This window comes from Gadus macrocephalus, chromosome 20 (assembly GCF_031168955.1).
Source record: "Gadus macrocephalus chromosome 20, ASM3116895v1".
Lineage (NCBI taxonomy): Eukaryota > Metazoa > Chordata > Actinopteri > Gadiformes > Gadidae > Gadus > Gadus macrocephalus.
Window position 1 is genome coordinate 4,251,669 of NC_082401.1, and position 24,926 is coordinate 4,276,594.

Here is a 24,926-nt window from a genome sequence, read left to right on the forward strand (position 1 = left end):
ATCTTATCTTAAGATAGGAATTTAACCATTACAGAACTATCCTAAGTTAGGAATTTCTTAAGTTAGGCTCCCTAAGTTAGGTGGCCATACACCCTGTCCTAAGTTCAAAATAACTTTAAATAACTGAAAGAAAAATGGCAGCAGCACTGCTAGTGGGTCTGCTGTGTGACAATGAAGACGAGGACGAACATAAAAACAGAAACGTGATGACTGAAAGGCTACTGATACCGCATAATGACGTGTTACATTTTCCGGACCATATTTTAATATCACATTATCCCCTGCCAAGACAGTTAATTTTGAATTTGGTGGAAGAATTACGTCCTGCTCTGGAGAGGCCTATAAGGAGACATGGAGCCTTGCCAGTGGTTGTGCAGGTAACAAATGCTCTACGTTTTTTTGCCAAGGGGGACTTCCAGACTGAGGTTGCAAGCCTGTCTTCGGTTTCACAGCCACTTAGAGAATTTTTTTTTCCCCAAATGGACTGTCATTTGGACAAAGCCCCTCAGAAGTGTTGCCTGCAAGACCTAATGGTTCAGAATGTGGTGGAAAAACAGTTTTTGAGAAACTTGGCCCGTTCCGAACGGGCCAAGTTTCGGTGCGGGGGCCCCAGTTAGGCCCTAGAATAAGGTATTCAAATTTCAAGGCGGTATAGGACCTTCCTATCTCAAAACAGTTTCCTATCTCAAAACAGTCTCAAAACAGTTTTTGAGATAGGAAGGTCCTATACCGCCTTGAAATTTGAATGAATTTGAAGGCGGTAGGACCTTCCTATCTCAAAAACTGTTTTTCCACCACATTCCTGAACCATTAGGTCCTGCAGGCAACACTTCAGAGGGGCTTTGTCCAAATGACAGTCCATTTGGGAAAACTTATTTTCTCTAAAGGCTAGAACTCCAAATCTCGGATATGTCATTCTCGGGGGCCCAGGGAAAAGTGTGTAAACATTTTAGCATCCTTAGCTATCTCGAAAAGGCCGGAAAAAAGGGGCGTGACCTCCAACTGTACAGTAAATGTACATAAGACAGAGGTTAGGTTCTAGTCCCCATTTTTTGTGGGATGGAGGTGTACATTTGTGGCTTAAGGTGTGTAGACACAGCTGGCCTGTGGCCACGTCTTTGAAGTCTGGGGTCAAAAGGTCAAAAGGAGCCGGCACCACGCCGCTTATGAGATAACAAAAAGTTCATGTGCATTTCTCTCATAACTTTTTATCATTATTAAAGAGAGGCCTAATTCTCAGATATGCATGTTGGATGGCTAGGGTGTGGGTCTGGGAAGAACTTCAGGCCAAAATCTTGCAAGCGAGCCGCTGGGTGAGGTGCAACGAGATGGAGCACTTGCTGAGTCATTTCCTGTAGGGCTGGAGCCACAGGTTGAAGCGTATGCATCCTTTGAGACCCCCTTTGATATATAAGAGACCCCAAGGTACAGCTTACTTAAAGGTTCTCGTCACCTATTGCATCACTTCCTTTAGGGCTTCGGCCTCCTAATTGATCATTGTAGTATAATTGAATGCCCTCTTTCATATATATGATACCTCCACCACTGGGATGTGGCAACAATTCTCCAAATCCATTTGGGGAGGGGGGGAGGGGTGCTTGTGGACAGTAGGGGTGTACACTAGACATTAATAGGAAGCAAACTCAAGAGAAGGAATGACCTCTCACAAATATTTATATAATAAATTGTTTCAAATAACCCTGCCTCGTTAAATCAATGAGCTTGGTGTTTTGCTTTCAAAAATAGGTTATAGAAGAAGTCTAAAAAAAAGTCTAAAGTCTAAACCTTGGAATATCTGTCTATTTTTTAACCATCGGACCCTAGTTTACGACAAAAACAAGACAATTGACGGCAGCTCCTTTGCCGCGTGGTTTTTAGAGCCATGTAAGGATTAGATGGAGGCGGTCGATAGCAACCACCATAGCAACCATGACGGTCAAGTGACTGGATGCAGCCCCGTTGAAAAAAATATAATACCACCCTACACACTCAGGAGATTAATGATATTTAAATTATTATGAGCATGAAGTCTTTATTTGCATGGGTTTAAATTTCGTTCTGTGTAGCATGGAAAAATCTGAGAAACACTCCCATTCAGAATGCATTGGTTTACATTTCGTTCTTTGGAGCACATGTTTCTGCAATAATCCAAAATCCAATGGAAAAACCCGTTGGCTTTTTGTCGAGGGAATCCAGGGCGACGCTCACTTCCGGGTTTGCCAACATACGTCATCCCTCCACCACTCTACTGTAAAAACACATGTTCAAGTTGAATGAGAATAATAATAATAATAATAATTCTGCCATAGTATTTATTTAAGGGGGGGGGGCATACAAGTCTTTTGGCCATTCGTAGGGTTGATCAGCAGAGAAATTATTTGTCCGCAAAGACGGTGACGTCGCTTAGCAACGGAAGACGCTGGGGTAGACAAGTCACCGGACTACTACCCATGCAAGTGAACGGAGCGTTCCACGGCATTGAGAAGACCCGTGTAGTAAAGGCCTATAATATTTCTGTTTATGGCATAGATTTCTCCTCAGATTAGGCCAATAAACCAATGATAAAATTTAAATAAAAACGCTCGATCAAAGGCCCGGCCCGAGTATAGTGGTGGGAAATAGCGGCCCCACCGGCCCGCGTCGGGCTCGGGCTCGGGCAAAGAATCTAAACACTGACTGGAACTACTTAGCAGGTGTCTGTAGGCCTATATCAGGAGTTAATGCACGCCCTGCAGCCAATCAGAATACGAGTTTTCCCCCAGACCGTGGTCTAAACAATATTATTCACGAGTTATAATCAACCCCTACACATCAATATTAATGATAACCCATTAAATATGGTATGCTTTCTAGATGCCATTGCAACGTCCGGTCGCGACACTGGACTTGCGAGGCATCGACGCAGACTTTCATTCACATAGCCAAAAAAAAGAGAATAGATGGCTAGATAAAATAAACATCAAGACATACAATTCTAAAAATAATAGATGAAGCAGTGTTAAGTGTAGTACTATTGTACGCCATTACTCATCGTGTCCATTAGAGGGCAGTGTTGACTTTACCTCTGTGTTACATGACACTTCCTGTTCCGGTGTCTGAGTTGTTACATGTGACGATGTCGAGGGGAGTGTCAGTTCAGTTGCGTTACTCCCGCCTGTCGATATAATAAATATGCCTACAAGGCTAAAGTTCAAATGTGTCTGATGAGAGTTCGATTACATCTCCACCGCAATGCACTAAACTCATCAAGCAGCAACCCTTTTTTCCTACGCGGTTTGCCTACAGAGCAGCGCACCTGCATTTAATATATCCGTGTATTGTCACAATTTCTCAGAATCAAAGGTGAAAGTAGAAACGGGTGGCCAAAAGCTGTCATATTGTTTTATCACAGACAATTTTAAGTAGAAACGGGTGGCCAAAAGCTGTCATTTGTTAGTTATCACAGACAATGTTCAACAATGAATGATCTGTACGGAGCTCCTTAAGGGACATTAGGGAGAACGCTCCCGGACAGAACCTTAGTTTGGAAGTCGTGCTATAGTGACACGACAAATACTTCCAATTGAAATACAAAATTTAGAAAATACGTGTCCCTGATCACGTTTCAATAGATTAAATAACGTGACAGTGTCACGTATTTTCGTGAGACCAGGTTCGAGCGTGTGCATGGGTTGAATTGCGTGTGTCTCACGCCGAATGCATGAGACTTGAGAGCCCTGTACTTACGTGACACAAACCAGCACCGCAAACGTTCTCTCCCGCTTGAGATGACGTCTTTCTTTATAGGTTCATGGGTCTGATGCGCCGTACAGCCCTGTCCAGGGCTGTACGCTTACTTTTTAAAATGGTAGCACTGGTGCTAGCAAGCAAAAAAATTCAGTAGCACAAAAATAATTTTGGTAGCACACATACTATAGTCAAATAAATAAAAACTATTCAGATATAACTATATGAACAGAATAGGACGTGTATATACAAAAGTAACACAATATGAACAAATTTAACAACAGTAAAGTGACAATGAACATATTAAATAGTAAAGTGACTATGAGAGCCTCTTTTAAAACATCAGCAGCCAGAAGTGGTGAACACATTCAACAAAATTAAGTAATTATTACAAATTTAACAAACACTTATTTATTAACCTTTGATGTCCTTTCCCCTGCCTTGAGGCAATATTTACAAAACATAGACTTCTTGGATTGGTCGTAGACCAGCCAATTTAACGTTTTTAACCACTGGGGGTTAAACCTGTACGTTTTCCCGTTGGCCGAGACGGAGTCATGGGTGGATTCGGCTTCGTCCGAAGGTGCCGGTTCCGGAGTCAATCTCTTCCATACGTGGATTTTTTTCCAAGTTTCCATCTTTATTTGATGAAGAACTTCCGAATACAGAGAAATACCTTTTCATTTTTCTGTTTTGCTTAAAAAGGGAATTTCCGCGACCGTTACAAAGCCTCTTCCTCAACGTGTGAATGTTCGGGAAATTTAGTTTTTTAGTAATTCAGCGGAACTGGCAAGCCTATAATTCAAAATACATTTCCCTACATGCATCCCTCCCATCATGCTCCCACACACTCGCGCTTAGCAGTGCCATTGAAAGTCGTACAGAAAGGCGTATTTTCTTTCGGCACGGGTCCTTCTCACCCTTTCGCACCGGTGCGAGTGGACTTGTATTTATCTTCGCACGTTATATATTTTAATAGCAAATGCGATCAAAACTGTCGCACTGTACAGCCCTGCTGTCCCTCCCTCTCTCTCTTTCTCTCTCTCGTAGCGTTTTGTGGAGCACGTTAATTGTCTGAGAACACTCCCATTCAGAATGCATTGGTTTACATTTCGTTCTGTGTAGCACGAAAAAAGTCGGACTATCGTGCTCTGGAACACGATTCAATAGATTAATGTTTGTGCGCATGAGCACGAAATCGCGTGATACCGGGTTGCAAGCAACACACATACGATATGCGGTCCCGTGGCCGCAACTGTTGGTCTCTGTATTGATATGTGGCAACATTAACAAACATCGTTTCTTACCAGTATTGTATACATTATCGTTATCGACTTGTGTTCCTAATTTGCATGTGTCCCCCGTTAATATACATTGCCATGGACTGAATTCTGCGTTATGTGTTTAGTTTGCGTGTGTTTCAACAGATGGATGCGCACACGCATGCCCAGGGGAAAAAAGTGGCCCGGGAGTTTCTGTCAGACCGGCCCACTCAATACACGGCGCGCGGCCCACTAAGTACACGCCGCGTTGCCCACTCAATGGATCACGCGTATCGAACAGTCAGTGGCCTTCTGGGAAAAATACCCATACACTTAACATTATTTTGGATGATTACAAAGAAATTACATCATATATGTATGTTTGTTTTTTAATAACATTTGGATCCACCAATTTGCCTGGATGGACACATGGAATAAAATGATTATTGGCTATTGTAACACTCCAAGGTAGGTATAGTTTGCCAGATGAATATGCTTAACTCTTGGCTAGTATCAGATGGTTATACAAGTATAACTACAAAGCCTTAAGGAATGAATGTCAGCAGAGAAAGACCACACAATAAAGAAACTGGAATCAGAGGGTAGAATTAGCATGAACAATATATTAGAAATGAACAGAACAGAACATACGATGGGGTGTGAACATCAGTGGTATCAGTAGTGTTGCATGCTGGGTGTGTGATTGTTTGTGTGTGTAGGGGTGCTGAAGGTGCATAACAAAACAGTAAGTTACATAACGACGTTCCCGAAATTCAGCCGTGGTGCAGAGTTACAGCCACTCCGAGCCAGTCGCACATTGAGCTTCCCCCAAATGCGCTGTTTTGGTGTCTGTAGCTATAATGCAAATGAGGAGGAGCGAGGCGGGTCAAGGAGGAGGGTGGGGGTGTGGCCCTGAGCAGCTTGCAGCCACGGTACCATTCGCTCTGTTTACAGTGGATGTATCGCAATGGCGAGGCGCACACAGCCTTTAGCCGTGTTCTGTAAATATTCTAGAACACACGGGAATCCTGGAGCTCTATATCAAAATATTATCATATAGCCTACATAGATATCTATATCATAGAATATTATAACGGCCAAAAGATGTGTGAGCCGATATTATGAATCTCAAACGACCGCGTTGGGTTCTCCGACGTTCCTGGTTCTTCAACGTCCTCATCACTGTGAAGTAGACTGAACCACGACAAGGAGGAGAAAGGGATCGTTGCCGGGCAGCGCTTAGGCACCTCCGCCTCCGGCGGTGGTCCCTCAGCGGGTCTCAAGCTGGAGACATTCGCCGCTAACAATCCCTTTCTCCTCATGTGTTGAGCGCATGCGTAGAACTGGGTGCCGCGTTGCGTGTATGTATGCAAATCCAAATTCTCTACCTCAATCCGCACAGCTGAGAACACTTCGGCTGTGTAAGAACCAATTTAGAGGTGTTTATTAATAAGGTGGAGATCTTTTCTTACTTTGGACTTCCGAAGTCTGTAAAACACATATTAGAAGACACTTAAAAAAAATTTGAAAAATAGTCACCATGAGTGTGAAGACCGATTGCGAGTAGCAGTATAAAAGTCAGTCAGTGCGATTACATAGGTATAGCTCTTGGAGAAAATTACGCTTGTGCCGCTGTGTTAACCATTGTAGGGCTGATGCGTGGGCCGGTACATAATAGTATTTTGGGCCATCGGCCCACCGGGGATGTCCCCGGTATTCCCGATGGCCAGTCCGCCCCTGCGCATGCCCGCTTTCATTCATTATTTTTTTAACTCGTGGCAAAACGATTTCTCACTATCCAATACTCATCAATCCTAAAGTTATGGGCTTGTAACAATGTGTCAAGAAAATATGTATTTTCCCTACGGTTTTTGCAGATGCATTGATTTAAATAAAAAGTATTACTGCTGCATCAGCTGTTCTTTCCCAAATAATTTAACCAACATCATCATTTATGCCTACCCTAAACCGAGATTTTGTTTCGGAAGGCTGGGATATAGCCTACTTTGCTAGAGTTTATTATTGTTATTATTCTCATTTTAATGCATGGCATAGCCTACTACAGCAGTGTTTCCCATACATATACCGATATGTGGCGCAGCGCCACAGAACCAACACTGAGCGCCCAAAAAATGTATCCTGATTTTATTTGTTATGCCATTTTGAAACATAAATCGTTTCGTTCATTCATCTCCGCATAGCACTCTTTCCCCCTGTCATTCTCGTTCACACACGCACACAGAGACAAGCGCGCATAGGCTAAATGGCAATGGTGCGCGGCCGGGTAGGGAGCCCGGGGGCAATTGTAACACTTTTTGGTTTTAGTGTCATTACTCAAAAACCTCTTGAACTATTTCGATCATTTGTTTAATTTGGTCAATGTGTATCTGTACTCTACTTGTGAACAGTAATACAGGCAATGTTAGATTCACAATATTGATTTAGAAATTGCAAGTCAAACGTTACAATCGCCCCCTGGTGCGGGGGCGATTGTAACAGTGTGTGGGGGCAATTGTAACAACAGATCTCATAGCTTCATATAAACATAAAGGACAGCAATAATCTTCCTATTAATGCAGAGAAATAGGGGAAACACTTTTACTTCAATAGGACTGATTTAATTACATTTTAACAGTATATTCAATCACACAACTGTTAAACAATAAATATAACAAAATGCTTTTAGAGAATTAACATACCTGGAACGGCTTATTTCATTCTATTTCATATTACATGCTTAAAAAAACTAACAAACATTTAAAACCAAACCAACTTGAAAACAATAACTTCTAAAACTAACAATCAGATAGCTATCCTAATACAATATCATTTTTCTTTGTTTCCCCTTCAACTGCTTTCACAATTGTGGCACAAGTATGATTGACTTCCGTCTGTGAACTGTTCATGGGCCCAGGAGCGGCAAGAAACACATGAGACCCAGACTTCCCGAGTAAGTCTCCTGGCAAACAATGCAGGAGACTTCCTTTTCCCTTTTTTCTTCATCTCTTTTTTTGTAATTTACTTTCTTCTTTGATTTTTCTTGACAGTCAGAGGTGTCCAATTTGCGTTTGCATTTTTTTCCGATGTTTTCTTTTTCAGATTGCAGAGAATTGCATGTTGGTGTGTCAGTGAGAATGGCTGTGGTTCTTCTTCTTTTCCCCATCAATTTGCGAGGAGGAGCTTTGGGGTGAGGCCTAATTGTGACGGGGGAGAATTTCATTTCATTGAGCTAAACTACAGAAAGATAATCAAATGTGAATACGTTAGTATATGAAATGTACACATACATTTTTACATCATATAATTTCATATAAATCATGTATTTTAATGTATTTAACAAACAAAACAACATTGTTATAGTGTTGGGGGCAATTGTAACACAGTGTTACAATTGGCCCCGACCATAACAACTTTACACAAACTGATGGCTAGAAACAATGGAGCTAATGTTTAACAAATATGTCATATCTTACACAACAGTATATTCATCAAAACAAAATAGATTTTATTAAATTGAAATTAAACAGTAAGACTTTATGAGAAAAATACCGTAGATTTTTTCTTTTACTTTCGTACCTCAGAAACAGGTTTTTTCTGATAAAATATTTTTAAAAGGAGATATCAATTTTTCCTTTGGTATGCAGAGAGACATCATCAAAATACATGTGCAAAATAAATTCTGTGGATCTACTTTATTTCCTATTGGAGATATTTGATGTGTTACAATTGCCCCCTGTTACAATTGCCCCCGGGCTCCCTCACACCCTGCCCCAGACACCTCCATCGCTGGCTCCTCAAATTAATCCAAGTGCATATTTTCCCCAAGGCCCGGCTCCTTCCACCTCAACAGCAGGCAATTCCTCAATGTTCTTCTCTTTCAAAGTAAAACCTTCTTGAAAGTAAATCATATATGTGGCTATAACCCAGACAGAGGCCGGAAGTTGTATCGTGCACCTAACAATCGACGAACAAAGAATGCATGCTGTGAGATTCAGATTCGTCCAGACTTACACAATAACAACAATAACAACAAGGCCCAGCTCATTCTGCTCCTTGCTGAGACCTTCCGCAGAGGTAGGATCAGTGTACAACTATGCTCTGATGATGCTGACACCTCCATCGTGTCTGCAGCACTAAATGAGGCAATAGAGTCCCCTGTTGAGGTGAGGGCTGAGGACACAGACATCCTGGTTATGCTGGTCCATCATAGGGCAAACCACCCGGTCTTCCTCATGACAGCTAAAGATACATCTTATGATGTCGGAAAGATTTGAGAGGCACTCTCGGAGAGGTACCGTCATACCTTATATTCCTACATAGCTTATTTTGCTGTGATACCGTATCAGCAGCTTCTGAGTTTGGCAAACCAACTTTGCTCAGCAAGCTCTGCAAGACTGACAATGCAGAGCGGGCCATGGGTGTGTTCAGTGACATCAGAGCCAAGAAAAGTGACATCATCAAAGCTGGCTGTGAACTGTTCAAGATCATATTCCGCGGAAATCCATCTGAAGATTTGGAAGACTTAAGATTTGATATCTTCAGCAGGCGGGCCACAGCTGGGAGCATCAAGCCTGAGAAACTGCCTCCAACTACAGGAGCTGCAGCACAGCACTCTCTGCGGGCATATCTCCAGACCAGAGATTGGCTACTGCTACAAAGTCCATCACTGGATATCCTTGAGTATGGATGGAAACAAGGAAAACAAGGTTATGCACCAGTCCCTACAACAGATCCTTTTGCATCGGACCACCTTCTGAAGTTAGTCAGCTGCATCTGTGCAGGTGACTGTGGCACTCTCAGATGCTGCTGTAAAAAGCAAGGAGTCAAATGTATTTCTGCTTGTGGGAACTGTCATGGTAACTCTTGCCAGAACATCAACCAGCCAGATGATAATAGTAGTGAGGTAGATGCAGGGGAATTGGATGAGGTTTGTTAAAATGTCAACTGATAACGCAAGTTTTGATTTGTAATTGTCGACAAAACCATTTGTTATGGATTTGGAGTCATTTTTACTCAAAACTAATGACAGACATTATCATAATAACTGTATCATGTACTCTCACAGTGCTGGGAAGACTACAATATTGTTTTTCCTCCCGGCCGGTTACACAAAACTCCAAAACCAAGCTGATTGTAGTAGCCTGGATAACCCAATATCCCTTGCAAACACTACTGAGCCCTAGGTCTTGTGATGCTGTGTGCAAAAGCAGATCATCAAAGCATAAAAGATGAAGTCTCCAGCTCCTTTTATGTAATGATATGTCCATTCGTTCTGGTCAGGGTCCTTTTGGAGACTCCAAAATGCATACTGTAAACAAAAGTGATCCCAAACATGTAGAAGCATAATCATGGTCTCAAATGAAAGGTTACCCTCTGGGCTTTCTTGTGAACCATTTAGATAGCATACCAGATGATCTGATATGTAATGAGACAGGTATAATCACACAAAAATCAAATTTTGCTATTTTATTTTTTATTTTTTGCTATTCCGCCTATGCAATTTTGACAGAAAAAAGCTCAGACAAAGTGTTTTGGCTATTATTTTTACTTAAAAAGTGAAGACTGCAATGGTATAAACACCAAAACTGAAATATTAAAAATACTATAAATAACTATGTACAAACAAATGTTGCATATATAAATGCAGCAATGTTGGGGTCAAGCATAATGGGACTTGTTAAACTAATTTTGCTGGACGGACGTAATCGGCTAGGTGGCAACATGACGACCGTCTCGTTAATTGGTAATACCGACAGCCGGTGGGATGAGCATTATGCGAGTACGCGTCAATGTTTACCAAATGGGAAAATGTCCCCACCTAGAGGTAAGGGCACAATACAGTCTGCCTGACAGAACAAATGTCACAAATACATAGGGGTATTCGGAATAATATCCCTAAAAGAGACACAATGTAAACAAGCATCCGTTCTGGAGGTGGTTTGTGAAGCATCTAACCCAGTGGGAATTGCAGTTTATATTGTAAGTGGGCGGACTGGTAAATATAGTCATTGTTGCATTATACATTAAGTACCGCTTGTTGCCACACGAGTGCAGTGTCGACCCATGAATGAGCGCTGTTCAGCGCAACTGACATTGATATAAATGAAGTAGTGTTCTGATTGTATGCTGTATGTCAGATTTACATGATGATTGAATATGATTGATATGTTATCAGTTTTATATAACACAGTATATGATATGACCATGAAAAATACATATGATTAGATTTTACTGACAATGAAAGTTATTGGCAAATGGGTATCACAATGAAAATACATTGAAGTTGCTTTCTAAGGGCTGGAATAGACTTTCTGTTAACAACGCACCCCTAAAAGTCAAATCACACCAAATTATTTGGGCATCATCACGATAGGGTCATAAGACTATGAGCCAAGTTTGGTTTGGATGCATGAAGGCCTTGCAGAGATATGAGCTCACTTCCTGTTTGACGTGCCCCTGAGGTCAAAGGTCACCAAATAGTTTGGATGTCCCCAGAATGATGTCATGAGTCTATGTACCAAGTTTGGCTATGATATGTTAAAGAAGTGATGAGAACAGGCTTACTTCCTGTTTGGCTGCTTTGCCGTCAAGTTTGATTGGCTGTCACGGCCAAAGGGTTTTGAATTTGAGAAAGCTGTTTGACACATTTGTTCAGCTTGGTCTGAGGATCATATATGCCAAGTTTCATGAAGATTGGACATAATTTGTTGAAATGTTCAACTGATTTTGACAACTTTCAACATGGCGGCCAAGTTCTGATGTTGCCATGAGAAATAATTTATAAGCTATATGGGGAGGTCTGACAGTATCATCAGACATTGAAAATAAGTTTGAAATGTACTCATGTGAAGAGAGAGGAGTTAAAACACGTCTTCATTCATTTTAGCGCCCCCTAGAGGTCAATGATAACCAAATTCAATGAGAGTACTCAGGATGATGTTATGGGTCTATGTATGAAGTTTGGTTATGATCAGTGTTGGTAATAACGGTGTTTAAAAGAACGGCGTTACGTAACGCCGTTATTTTTTCAGTAACGGGGTAATCTAACTAATTACTATTTCCGTCGTTACAACGCCGTTACCGTTACTGTACGAAAAATGCAGTGCGTTACTATGAATTGATTGAATAAACTGCGTAATCCGAACGCACTCCTGGCTCCAAACACAAACTGCTGGTGAGGAGACCGGGTGGATTAACAACGAGATAAGCGATTATGATTGGCTAAGGCAGAGTCATGTTTCATGGTAGCCAATCTGAGCCAGTGTTTTTACACACAAGCCAGGACACGCGCGCCACACACACGCAAACGCGCGCGATCAGATGATATTTACAGTTGATCAGCTGGTTAATCATTTTCGACCCGGTCTTGTCCAGAAACGCCGCTCCAAGTAGGCTACGGTTTCAACTATCGTCTTTAGTTTTTTTTTACCATCACTTAAGAACATTAAGTACAGCGCTCGCCTTCGGCGTTGGAGCAACGAATATGTTTGACTCAATATGTCGAGTTGTTTCTGGAGATAAATTTGTACAATGTACAGAGAGATCCACATTTGCATTTCACCTGCCATTCTTTTGATGAGCTTCTCGGTCTCTAGCGCAAGTTTGTGGCAGTGTCATGGCAATCGAACGTCATCGTTTCTGAAAGCCGTCTGTCCACACTCCAACGCAAACCCAGCGTTTTCACATTTATCCACCTCAGCGATCGTTTTCGAAAAGCATCGTTTTCAGTGTCGGAATTCTCTGTTTTAGTTTGGACGGAAGCAGTTTTCACTAGTTAAGGCCAAGTGAAAACTGCTCAGAAAAATCCAAATCTTTCACATTTAGCAACTTTCTTTTTTTAAAGTAACGCAAATAGTTACTTTCCCTGGTAACTAGTTACTTTTATTATAGAGTAATTCAGTTACTAACTCAGTTACTTTTTGGAACAAGTAGTGAGTAACTATAACTAATTACTTTTTTAAAGTAACGTTCCCAACACTGGTTATGATATGTCAAAGGGTTGTGTGAGAAATTGGCTTACTTCCTATTTGGCGGCTTCGCGGTCGAATATGATTGGCTGTCGCGGATATTTCTGCAAGAAATAATATACTAGCTATATGGGGAGGTCTGATAGCATCACCAGACATTGAAAATAAGTTTGAAATATACTCATGTGAAGAGAGAGGAGTTAAAACACATCTACATTAATAACAGCCCCCCCTAGAGGTCAAAGGTCACCAGATTCATTGGCTCTATTCATTCATTGGGTTTATGCATAGACATCTTATAGCATAGACGGAGCATTGGCTGCTGGGACGCGAGAAATACGGCCGCCGTCTTGGAGTGGTCAACCGGGAGCAGCAACAGCAGCAGAAACAGGATGCCGGGCTGTTCAGCGTATTCCTGCTCAAATCGGCGGACCATCCACAATAGGAATCGGGGGATTACTTTTCACAAGTAAGATTTAACATTACCGTACTATTGTTATAATTGGTATTGAATAATAAAACACCCCAAACCATGTGGCCTTTATCATAGCTACACATATGACAAAAAAACGCATGAAAATCAGTGGTATTCAGTGAGGTATGATTAATTAAATGCACTGACAGTTCATTGCTCCAGCCAAACGGATTACACTGAGTGGAGCGGATGACCACTCCAAGATGGCGGCCCCGCGTCTCGTCAGCACCAGTAGGCGGTAGCATTCAATGCTCCGTCTAGCATATAAGATGTCTATGGGTCTATGTACCAAGGTTGATTCCCCCTACAGGCTGAACGAGGCAAAACAAAAGCAATCGAACACAGACCATCGATTGATTGAACTCAAAATTAGGTGGAATAAAGAAACACTGCAACAACTTTCCTAATTTAGCTCTTCAGAATAATGTTGCAGCAAATAAAGAATAATGCTTTTTTTAGATAAACATGGAAATAAATAATAACATATTTTACCAGCATCACATTATAACATCAAAGGGCAGAGCAATGGGTAACAGATAAAAATAGTGAGAAAAGTCAGTTTTCGCATTTTGAAGCATTTTAAACATTTTACTACAACACATATTTATAACCATTACAGATGCGTACTTCTCAAAGAAACTCAACTCACATCAAAGAGTGTACTCTACCATAGAGAAGGAAGCTTTGGCCCTAGTCTCCAAGAGAGTCTGGCTGCAAACATCCACCCACACACTCCAGACATCCACCCACACGCACTTCCGCTGCAGACAGAAACATCCACCAGCACACCGGAAATCGGACAATAAAAAATAAAAATCGGAAAATAAAATAAAAATCAGGCGTTACGTAATGTCAAAAATCAATTGATTGCGCAATAAATTAAAATGAGCGATGATTTTTTGCCGGCCCTAATAATTTCCATTCGCACTCTTTTTTTTAAATCATGGCTTTATTGGCCTAATCTGAGAAGAAATCTATGCCATAAACAGAAATATTATAGGCCTTTATTACACGGGTCTTCTCAATGCCGTGGAACGCTCCGTTCACTTGTATACACTGTAAAAACTGGGACTGGTGTTAATTAATATTCAATAGATAAAAGATAGCAACCTTTATGTAATAAAAAAGACTTTGTGCAGTTTTGAATCACATTGAGTGGTTTTCAATACCTTTTGTGTTTTTATTAATTGTTTTTTACTATTTTTTGATGGAGTAAAATCAGCTGTAATTCCCTTAGTAGTATTTAATTGTATTTTATGAGGAAGATCAAAGTTCCATAAAATCTATAAATTTGACCCATTCAGAGATCTTTGGTTTTAATCATTTTACACAGTAAAAAAAAGGGAATAGGGTTAATTCATATTTGATAAATAAACAGTAGCAACCTTTACATAATAAAAAAGACTTGAAGCAGTTTGGATACACATTTAGCTGAATTCAATCAATTTAATGTTTCTTATTAGGTAATTGTATTTTACTATTTATGTCCGAAAAAAATCTGCTGTGATCCCTTAGTAGTATTTAATTATATTTTATCAGCACTGGTCTTTGGCTCTTATAACCTTACACTTCCGCCGAGCGGGCATTTTGCGCCACATGGACGTCTGTCAGCACATGCAGTCAGCACATTTCTGGGACTGCCACTTCCCAAAAGGTAAATAACTTTTCATTATATTCGTTAACAGATACTGTTAAACCAAGATGCAGTAGCATGTGAACATTGTTTCGCGTTTGTTACCAAAAATGTCAACCTTACTCTGCTGTAACGTCAAAATTAAGCTTTGTTGCTGTGATTCGAAGTCAGTGCTACGACGGAGTATTAGGGCCACACGTGAAGAAAAAATATATTTTTGCCGTGACGAGATTAAAATCGACACGTCGACTTTAAAGTCATGTCGACATTAAACTCGAAATGTCGAGAATAAAGTTGAAAAATCATATAGACTTTAATCTCGACGTGTCCATTTTTCGTTCCTCTGTCAGCACGCAAACGCTCCTCTGTCAGCACGCAAACGCTAAAGTCGATATGATGTTTCAACTTTATTCTCGACATTTCGAGTTTAAAGTCGACAGGTCGAGATTAAAGTCGACATGACATTTCAACTTTATTCTCGACATTTCGAGTTTAATGTCGACATGATGACTTTAAAGTCGACGTGTCGATTTTAATCTCGTCACGGCAAAAATATTTTTTTTCTTCACGTGTGGCCCTAATACTCCGTCGTAGCCTACAATACAGAGGCCGGTTTGCCTCGACCAAAAGGACAAAGTGGTCTGCTCAATGCGACAATTATGTTGAGCTTTTGAATTATTTTCCTGTTATATGCTATTTAATGCTCTTTTAAGACACGTCAAATGATCTACTTTTACTCATTTTCCTTCCTCGCCCTTCCCTCTCGCTCACCCATGCCCTGTATCACGCAACAACCACGTTGGCTAACTAGCTAGCAAGGAGCAAATCTCAGAGACCAAAGGATTCTTGCTTTCAGAGGTAAGCCATTTGCACGGTTTACTGTCATTGTCTCTATTAATATTTTATTAAGGCCATGGATTTCGTTACATTTCAAAACAATGTTTGTCTGTTAGCTCGTTCTGTTTGATCAATTTGGCCTTATTTTTTTTATTGGAAATAGTTTTGTGTTTGGTGCATATTCAACAAGACAGAAACAGCCGTGTCCAGGGTCAGAATACAATCACGGTTTTAGGTACGGGCGAACCAGGCAGCCGCCCAGGGCGGCATATTTGTGGGGGGCGCCAAGTCACATGGGGGGCGCCACGAGCAGTTAAAAATAAATCGCGCTGCGTAGCGGTTATCAATGAAGTAGGTATTTTGGCGCCCCCTCTGGCTGCAGGCGCACATCTGCTCGTTGAGAAGGTGCGTGCGCAGACGGAGTGAAACCCCCACTGAAGTCCGTAGGTTGACGATACAGTTAAACTGTATCGTCAAACTGTACCCCCCCCCCCCCCCCCCCCCCAATTCTTAATGTTCATTAACAATATGTCTTCATATTTATTCATAATAGAGATCAGCCAGAAAGGACGTTTCCATTTTGTTTTAGGTCTCATTGCCGTGAGCGAAAAAATAAATGATCTGTGGTGCTTACAGTATGAAGTTGGGGATTATGCCCCAGTCTAGGGGTGCCTTAGCCTGGTTCTACCAGACTCTCGTACTTCACTTCATTTCATTTCATTTGTACAGAGAGTCTGGACCTAATCAATTGACAAACGTTAACTCACTTGAAGGCGGGTGTCTGTTGAAGTTTAAAATGATTGGATCTGCCCAGTGCCACTCTGGATCTGCCATAACCAATCGCTAACGTTTGGTTGTGACGTATGTCATGCGCCGGGAATCACGCGCAGGTTGTACACAAACCAAACACCTTGCGCGTCTGCACGAAAATGTCCGTCAACGACAGCTGCAGGTTTTGTTCATCGAATTTAATTTATCAGGGAAAAATTGCACATTGTAAATCAACTACCGACCTACAACAACAACTCAAATTGGCGTACGACTTTATCGTCTTTATTGTTCTCAGACACGCCCTCTGTTCGCTGATTGGCGGCCGCTGTGGCGGCACCAGAAAACCAAATTACACACAGCAGGTCCAGACCTCGTACTGAAGGGAAATTCAAATTGAGCGGAAGTACTTAGGCGGGCGGAGCCAGGCTAGGGGTGCCTAGGGCCTAACATGAAATAGCCCCCGTCTTCCCCAACTCCCAAATAGCCACAACCCAAATCACAATTTGAGTGAAGGAAAGATTTATTTATACACATTATTAAATAAACCTATAGATATATAATATAAACTTCAGGGCGGACCAAGGCCAAAATAACAAATAAAACAATCCTATCTAAAAGGTAAGAAAATAGCCCTAAGAAAACAAACTACAAATCTTACCTCCCTATCTAAGTAAAGCAAGAAAAAACACCGTAAACAAAACTGGCAGTCCACCCTTACTATCACACAAAATAAACTATAAACTATTATGTAACATCCAACAAGACAGAACGACAGTGTGGCCGGTTGGGAGAGGAAGAGGACGGGGAAATGCCTGCTGCCCCCAGGCCGTAGGCCGAGTTACAAGTTTCCTACTTTGATTGTCTGAAATATGCAAACTTTTCTATCTTTTTTGCACGGGAAGGTGCAGACTTTGCGTTTTATTTAGTTACTTTAATTGATTGCTGTTGTGCGAGTGTCAAAATTCTAATTCATCCAATCGAATTAAAGAAAATATGAATTTCATTCCAGGTGCATGAAGAATCATTGACTGACACTAGGTATGTATTATCGCACTAACATGCATAACACAAAGTGCTGTAATCATTTCACATCCAGAACATATGTAGCCTAAATGTTCAAACACTGTTTGTTTGCAATAGAAAATGTGATTATTGCTATTTTGCATAAACGTTGGCTGGCATAAAAGCAGATTTGCTAAAGTTTTTTTTTTGTCACTGATGATCAGAACCTGTAGTTCCAACCTGAATCTGAAATTAAAGCAGTAGAAAATATTGAAATACTGATTATGCTTCTCATAGACATGTAATTAAGCTAAGCTGACATGGTTTGTACGTACTTTTCCATAACCTATGGTTACTTACTATTTGCATTCATTTTATCACGTTTACACTAATTAATCAAATTGTCTTCTTATAATAATGTACCAGTGGAAAAAAGGATTGTCTAAATTCATTTTATCAAATGTCTATCAATTAAACTTGAGGCTCACTTATGGATTACGTCCATAAGTGAGTTGTTTAAATGTTAAACAACAAATACTAAAAAAAGGGCAAAGCACATTTCATTATTTAATTGTTAGATCTATTACTGATGTAGGCTACTTCTTTCTTATGACCTTTTCTCCTATGGGATGGCAGTGTAAGATCTGCAAGTCTGTGTCTGCCACTAAGGGGAATCCCCTAAAGCATTACAGGCTACAACACGCAACCTTCGGTCGTGGGCAATCCCAGCCATGTCTACATGCCGGTTGGCGGTTGCCCTTGCACATTTAAAACGCAGACTGCGCACACATTTGTCAAGATACCACGCAGCTCAAAGTTTACAGCCAGGAATTAGCTCTGCTTTCAAGTGTTTAGTTTGTGATGTTTGTTGTTATACCGAGAAGGACTACTTTCAGCATATTGGAATTCATCTGAAGAGCCACGAAACTGTCTGTTGTGTAATTGAAGGCTGCAACTTTAGGACCAATATACTGTATACAATACTTATTTGAAACACAAAAGCAGAAGACACATATCCTATTCTTTGAGTGATTTTAAGCCAGACGTGTATGATAGTCACCATAATCAAACTGTTGACCATTCTGATTTACCAGAGGCCAGTGATGATGAGGGCACTAGTTCAAATGTTGATCAGGAAAGTGTGGCATACTTATGCCGCTTTTCCACCGCACATGTAGCTCGACTCGACACGACTCGACACGACACGACTCGACACGGTAGCAGCACGGGTGCTTTTCCACCGCAAATAGTACCTCCTGGACGTGGGCGGGGTCGGCTGCGCGAAAGGGCCGTGACGTATTTGTGTACGCGACGCAAACAACACATACGCAACCCACACATGGAAAGAACCCACATAACAACAATGGAGGACATCGATCACATTACTATTATTAGCTGGCATGTTGAAGAAGTTGGAGAAGTGGAACATGTTGGCTGCGGCGCTGCTATGGATGTTACCAGCATGGTTGCCATGTCGCTCTCGTGACTTCGTCACACTCTCTGGCCAATCAGTCGCCGGCCGTCTGCCGACGTCACCTTTTAGCATCGGCTCAGCTCGCTTGGAACCTAGAGCGAGTAGGTACTAGAAAAAGCAGCCACTTCAGGTACCAGATACCATGGTACCGCGGTGGAAACGCAAAAAATGCGAGCTGAGTCGAGTCGTGTCGAGCTGGTACCATGCAGTGGAAAAGCGGCATTAGTTCTTCAAAGGATTGGCTTACTATTGCTGAAGCTAGAAAGCATATATAACGCCTCAGTGAGTTGCATTGATGCCTTAGTGGAAGACCTCCACTTCATCTCATCTTCAGCATCTGTTGCAGTTGTTAGAAACATACTTGATTCAACATTAAAGTCTAATGAATGCATTGTTGACCAGGCCATCATAACTGACTTGGCAGAACAGTTGTGTAAGCTGCATCCCCTTAGTACAGCGCTTGGGGCAAGTGGTCCACGTGGTTCTGCTTTTAAGAGAAGAAGGTGGTTTAAGGAGCATTTCCAGTGTGTTGATCCTGTTGAATATATTCTTGATTCTCAAAAGAACAAGACTTTTCAATATGTGCCTGAACTCAAGACTTTGCAGGCACTCTTGAAGAATAGGGACATTGCAGACGGAATCCTAACCGGACATTCAAACAGTACTAACTATATTAAGTCAATTTTTGATGGTAAAACTTTCAAACTAAATGACTTCTATTCCGGGGGAGAAACAAGACTCTCTATAATCCTTTATGTTGACGATTTTGAGGTGTGCAACCCACTTGGAAAAACACAAAATAACAGCTTTTTATTGGCTTTTGGCAAATGTGCCATCCAGGTTGCAATCTACATTAACATCAGTACATTTAGCTTTACTTTGCAAAGCGGTTGATGTCAAACAGTTTGACTACAAAGCAGTTTTGGAACCACTCTTGAAAGATCTTGCCATTCTTGAACAGGAAGGGATTTTCATTTCTAGTGTTGGAAAAAATATTAAAGGAACTGTACACTGTGTTGTAGCTGATAACCTTGGTGCACATTCGATCAGTGGATTGGTTGAAAGTTTCACAGGGCCGTACATCTGTAGATTTTGCCTTGGACATTCTTCAGAGTACCAGACACGCGAAGTGCGGATTGGAGTGTTTCCACCTCGGACAAAGAAGGACCATAGTTTGCATCTACAAACTTTGCGAGAAACTCCAAATTTAACACATTGTTTTGGCGTAAAGCGTTCATGTTCACTGACTGACAAATTGAAACACTTTCACTTTGTCTGTGGGTATCCACCGGATATTTTGCACGACCTGTTTGAAGGCATCGTCCCAAGGGAACTTGCGTTGTGTTTCCTAATTTTTATCAAGAAGAAGTACTTTAGTTTGGCTGTACTGAACGAGTTAATCGCAAGTTTTCCCTGTAAAGGCACAGACAAAGCTAACAGTCCTCAAGCTATCCCTATAAGCTATGTTAATCGCAGAACTATAGGCGGAAATTCCCATGAAAATTGGGCCCTAATACGGTTGCTGCCTCTCATTGTTGGTTCACGGGTACCTGAAAGTGATTCTGCCTGGCAGGTTCTCATGACCTTAAAAGACATAGTTGAGTTGGCCGTTGCACCTGTGCACACAGTTGAAACTATTGCTTACCTTGACTTTAAAATATCTGAACATCGTGACAGATTCCTTGCATTTTTTCCAGAACAAAAATTGATACCCAAACATCACTTTTTGGAATATTACCCTGCATTGATTGAAGAATATGGGCCTCTGGTTGGTGTTTGGACAATGCGCTTTGAAGCGAAACACAGCTTTTTTAAGCAAATTGTGAGGCACTCTAAGAATTTCAAAAATGTTTTGTTGACCCTTTCTACTAGACATCAGTTGTTTATGGCATACCACTTGCACACGGATGTTGGAAAACAGGCATTGTGTGTAACAAAAATATCTGAATTGCCTTTAGAAGTGCTGCATTCAGACATACAGGGAACTTTAACCCTGCGTTCACACCAAAAGATGCATTTGCTGCCCGAACGCGTTGCCGCCGAAGTTTTGCGGCGCCGCAAATCAAGTTTTGCGGCGCAGCAAAAGTTTTGCGGCGCGGCAAAGGTTTTGCGGCGCGGCAAAGGTTTTGCGGCGCGGCAAAGGTTTTGCTGCGCCGCAAAAGTTTTGTTGCGCGGCAAGTTTTGCCCGCGGTGCTTCTGAATTCATTCACAACCTTGGCCGACATTACGAGCATTGCATGTCTTTACCTGTTTTGGAAGAGGGAGAGACGTCGGAATGCCCGTCGTTTATGGGTTCATGAGACCATTCGGAGCCGTACAGAGCTCGGTGAATTTCACCGTCTTCTGCAGGAGCTCCGTCTGGATGACAAACGCTTCCAGCGCTATTTGAGGTTGACTCCGGCCCAGTTTGATGACCTGCTAGCTAGGATCGGTGCTAGGATCTCTTGGTTGGACATTTATACTTATATATATATATGTATTGGACACTTATAACTGGCCACGGTGGTGTTGAAGATCACCGGGTATGCGGAGACTGCAATTATTATCTTCTCCTCCATTTAAGTAACACTGATTGGCTGTTACGGCATGTCACTCAGTGGCAACGCCTCAGTGGCAACGCTGTTGAACGCTGATTGGCTGTCATCACGCGTTTGCTGCCGAAAAGTTGAAATATTTCAACTCGAGCAGCATTTGACGCGCCGCAAATCAAATTTTGCTGCCCGTTTTCTCGGCAGCAAATGCTGCGGCAGCAAAGCGTCTCTACATTCACTTTGAATGGGATCGTGACGCGCGTCAACTTTTTGCATCTTTTGGTGTGAACGCAGGGTAAGAGAAACGTCACCACTTCTTTCTACTGCGCAGTTAACTAACACTGTCACATACTATGGAACAAGGTACAGTGTAGGGATGATCTTGACACATGGCTCTACTGGTGGACTACCAGACTTTGCTGAGATTATTCAGATAGCCATTTTGGATAGCTGTGTACATTTTCTTGTAAAGTTACTTGCTGCGTGGTATGAAGACCATCTAAGATCCTTTCAACTGGAAGACACTGGGAAAATGGCTGTTTTGGAGCAGCAGAAGCTTGATGATGTGTACCCCTTGGCTGCATACAGTGTGGGAGGAAAACGCCTGGTTGTACTCAAACATCACATGTTGCTAATTTTAGGTAATTCAATTGAATTTTGTTAATCGGTTTAGTTTATATTTTTATTTAGTTTCTGCCTGTCGTATAGACTTCCCATTTTTATTTTTTTAAATCACAATAAACATGGCAACACAACTAAGTTGCCAGTTAGATTTCCTTTATTTACTTGGCATTCTGCTGATAAAACTTTTAATTTAATTGAAATAACAAGTTTTTAACTTTTATTTTCAAAGATTACAACAATTTGTAATAATTAATAATAATTTGTAAATTCGTTTTTATTTTTATTATCAATACACACTTTTTTTTACTCTTTTTCTTTTTTACTAAATGTATTCTGGTGGAACTCCAGACTCTTCTTTATTCCTTGTATATGTAACCGATGTCTTTCTGCGTTGTGTCTTGTATCTTTGAGTGAGGCACACACAGGAGTCGAGTACTGGAGGTTTATTCTTTCCAAAGGAGACAAAACAACACGGGCGTCACACACAATCCGGGATATCACTCTCCACTCAGCTCCGTGCATCAGCGCTCACTCACTCTAGCTTAATATATCCTGTGACTTTCAATGAATACATGTAGGGAATAAATTATAAAAATGTAAACAAAGCATAAAATGATCTCAAATAAATTAATCAAATAAAAAGACAGTATATTAAATATATACACTAATAAAGGAAATAAAATATAATAGAGAATTGTCAGTTTCCTCACACTCATTTTACATATTTTACCATAAACAAAGACACATAACAGGCATACCTTTCCAAAGGAGACAAAACAACACGGGCGTCACACACAATCCGGGATATCACTCTCCACTCTACAAAACAAAGGAAGCAAACAATTGACCACACATACCGGATAAAACAACCGCATTTGAAATACCAAGGCGGGAAAAAACTAAGCTACCACCGGCTCAAGCTAGGTTACGAGTTAATCAAAATCCACCCTTCCAACAGTTCAATTAAATTGTCTACGCACCAAAGTTTCTCCCGCGTGCCTAAAAGCACGTCGCAAAGCAGTGTGGACCATAGACCACCACAGCCGTTCAAGGGCAACAAACAAGGGGTTAACATAAAAATCGAACGGAGAGAGACACAAACGGAACTCACCTATGGCAAGCCGAGTGTGCCACAATTCGACTTCAATTAAACGCGTTCTGAAACGCCAGCACGCGTGCCCAGAACGCGTTTTGGTTTTCCAGAACGCGTTCCGGCGTTTCAGCGCGCGCGCCCAGAACGCGTTCCGGCGTTTCAGCGCGCGCGCCCAGAACGCGTTCTGGCATTTCAGCGCGCGCGCCAAGAACGCGTTCCGGCATTTCTGCGCGCGCGCTCAGAACGCATATTAACAGCACGCGTGCTGTTAATATGCTAATGCGCTCCTCCCCTCAATTTTCTCAGCCAATAGATTTGAGCCGTTTTCACCTGATCATATGCTAGGGCAAACACACAGACAACATCAGTCGAGACCAGAGCTCTTCTTTCGCGAATCTTTTCTGTTGTGTCGTTCTTAAAGTCGAAAGATGTTAAGATGTTTCAAATTAGGTGGTTAATGTGGAGGTGGTGAACACTACAAGTACATACACTTTGACTATACACTATCTAAGCTACTTGACCGAACATTGTGTATGGTAAGTGCCGTGGCAACTATGATAACATAATTAAAAAACAGCACGCGTGCTGTTAATATGCTAATATGCGTTCTGAGCGCGCGCGCAGAAATGCCGGAACGCGTTCTTGGCGCGCGCGCTGAAATGCCAGAACGCGTTCTGGGCGCGCGCGCTGAAACGCCGGAACGCGTTCTGGAAAACCAAAACGCGTTCTGGGCACGCGTGCTGGCGTTTCAGAACGCGTTTAATTGAAGTCGAATTGTGGCACACTCGGCTTGCCATACTCACCAGCTCCGTGCATCAGCGCTCACTGACGCTAGACACACAGGTGCAACGCCAAACCACTCCCCAGGGAAACAAAAGGCATGCCATACGGAACAACGAAATCAACTTACAACTAGGAACCAATATTTGGTGGAGTTCACAATAAAAAAGGTATGAACAATGATAAAAAAAAAAAAAAAAAATCAAATTAAATGTATTATTACATATATCTATTCTCATCTATAAGACTATGCTTGTTATTATATTTAACTTTTGTCTATTTCTTCCCATTCTTGCCAGGTTGGCAAAGATGGAAGCAAAGCTCTGAGTAGGCCTATTACTAAAAGACTGAATTGAGAAGCTGGTCCTTCCATTAGGAATTCCCCCCACTGTAGAGGAGCTGCAAACTGTTGTGAAGGACACCTTTGGAATTGCAGACGAGTTCAGTCTTCAGTATTTGGACTCTGAATTTGAAGATTACTTTACTCTTCATGCATGTGTGGTACACTCAAAACTAGACCACGATTTCAAGATGTATTCTCTTTTTCGTGAATGTATATGTATAACCGTTGGTCAATAATTTACATTCGTTTTATTTACATTGAGCATTTTTTTATAACTTATTATTACGGTATACTTGGAAACGGAAGGGGCGGTACCAAAATGTTTGCGCTGCAGCCCAGACTCCTATGGTTGGGGGGCGTTTCCGCTTCCTCTCCAGACGGATTTCGAATACCAAACAAGAGCAGTGC

The 24,926-nt window shown here is 41.5% G+C and overlaps 1 long non-coding RNA gene across 1 annotated transcript; it reads right to left on the bottom strand.

Moving 5' to 3' along the window:
* Nucleotides 1–22,730: 22,730 nt before the first annotated feature.
* Nucleotides 22,731–24,381, bottom strand: LOC132448586 (uncharacterized). The gene is made up of 3 exons (XR_009523391.1): nucleotides 24,199–24,381; nucleotides 23,061–23,413; nucleotides 22,731–22,860 (listed from the first exon to the last, which is right to left on the bottom strand). It is a non-coding gene; the product is annotated as an uncharacterized LOC132448586 (long non-coding RNA).
* Nucleotides 24,382–24,926: the final 545 nt, after the last annotated feature.